Source organism: Phyllostomus discolor, chromosome 2 (genome assembly GCF_004126475.2).
Source record: "Phyllostomus discolor isolate MPI-MPIP mPhyDis1 chromosome 2, mPhyDis1.pri.v3, whole genome shotgun sequence".
NCBI lineage: Eukaryota > Metazoa > Chordata > Mammalia > Chiroptera > Phyllostomidae > Phyllostomus > Phyllostomus discolor.
Window position 1 is genome coordinate 189,987,972 of NC_040904.2, and position 2,145 is coordinate 189,990,116.

Consider the following 2,145-nt stretch of genomic DNA (forward strand, 5'->3'; position numbering starts at 1 on the left):
GTTCTTTTGTTAATAATTTATTAATTTTGACAATTTAATAACAAAATATATATAATAATAATTTAATTAGGGTTTTTCCAGCCTTTTATAACACTCAAATTTTCTACTGTTTGCCACTACTCTTGAGGTACAATTAAAAACCATATCTAGTCATTACAGACGCTGTGGTTACAGAGAAACTACCATGAAGTTGCAAAAATGCTGCCCATGTGTGTCACCATGTCCATGGCCTGCTCCCTTCCTTGGCAGACAGGCTGGTCTCCAAAAATGCCCTGGGGTCATTGTTGCTGCAAGAAATCTCCATGGCCCTAGCAGTCGTCTTCAGAAGACAGGCACTGCTGAGATGTCCTCTAATCTCGAAGAGTGGATTCTTGGAGCTAATAGCTTTGTTGACCTTGAAGAGACTGGGCATGTCTTAAGTCTTGGTGATGGCATTGCCCAAGTACGTGGGCTGAAGAATGTTCAAGTGGAAGAAATGGTAGAGTTTCTTCAGGCTTAAAGGGTCTGTCTCTGAACTTGGAAGCTGACAATGTTGGTGGTGTTGTGTTGAGAAATGATAAACTAATTAAGGAAGGAGGTATTATGAAGCAAACAGGAGCCACTATGGATGTTCCCATTGGTGAGGATCTGTTGGGTCATGTAGTAGATGCTTTTGGTAATGTTGTTGATGGAAAGGGTTGGTTCCAAGACCTATAGGTGAGTTGGCCTGAAAGCCCTTGGAATCCTTCCTCCAATCTCTGGAGGAATCAAAGCAGACTGGCATTAAGGCTGTGGACAGCTTAGAGCCAGTCAGTAGTCTGTCGTGGTCAGTGTGAGCTGATTATTGGTGACTGACACTGACAAAACATCAATTGTTATTGACACAGTCATTAACCAGAAATGTTTTCAATGGTGGATCTGATGGAAAGAATGTAGAATGTATCTACATTGCCATTGGTCAGAAGAGATCCACTGTTGCCCTATTGGTGAAGAGATCTACAGATGCAAATGCTACCAAGTATACCTTGTGGTATCAGCTACTTGCTTCTGATGCTGCCCCACTGCAGTACCTGCTCCTTATTCTGGCTGTCCTATGGGAAAATATTTTAGGGACAATGGCAAACATGCTTTGGTCACTTATTGTGACTTATCCAGACAGGCTGTTGCCTATCGTAAGATGCCTTTGCTTCTGCTCCAACCTCCGGGTCCTGAGGCCTTTCCTCACGTGTGTTCTACATACACTCCTATCTGCTAGAGAGAGCAGCCAAAATAAATGATTCTTTTGATAGTGGCTCTTTGACTGTTTTACCGGTCACAGAAATGCAAGCTGGTGATGTGCCTTCTTACATTCCAATGAATGTCATTTCCATCACTGATGGACAGATATTCTTGGAAACAGAACTGCTCTACAGAGGTATCCACCCTGCCATTAATGTTGGCTTGTCTGTGTCCCAAGTTTGATCTGCTGCCCAAACCAGGGCCATGAAGCCAGAGGCTGGAATCAGGAGGTGGCTGCTTTGGCTCGGTTTTGCCCTGATCTCAATGCTGCCACTCAGCAACCCCTGAGTCATGGTGTGCATCTGTCTGAGTCACTGCAGCAAGGACAGTACTCTGCCATGGCTATTGAAGAACAAGCAGCGGTTATTTATGTCAGTGTAAGGGGGGATCTTTATAAACTGGAGCCCAGCAAAATCACAAAGCTTGAGAATGCGCTCTTGTCTCTTGTTATCAGCCAACACCAAGCCCTGTTGGGCAATGTCAGGGCTGAGAAAATGATCTCAGAACAGTCCAATGCAAATCTGAAAGATGGTAACGAACTTCTCCATTGGATTTGAAGCTTAAATTCTTAAGGATTCACATCAAATACCAGGTTGTTTTTCTGACTGTTTCTTCTAGTAATCAGTTCCATTTGTAAAACAATTACTCTTATAGTCCAGATCACATTAAAAATAAAGGTTTTATATTGCAAAAACAAAACAAAACATATATCTATATAGGTCATCTAGGAGGTTCAGCACAACAAGTCACAATAAGTCAGTAGTGACTTATCTGATACCGGATTAGTTCATTGGGACACTTTCTTGAGACATGAAAACTGATTTAAAAAGAAGCTTTAAGGTGAGTAAGATATAAAAAGTGTCCATTTCAGCTGCAGAAAAACAGGAA

At 42.1% G+C, this 2,145-nt stretch overlaps 1 pseudogene; it reads left to right on the plus strand.

Moving 5' to 3' along the window:
* The first annotated feature begins 261 nt into the window (after positions 1–261).
* Positions 262–1,932, plus strand: LOC114514092 (annotated as a pseudogene).
* Positions 1,933–2,145: the final 213 nt, after the last annotated feature.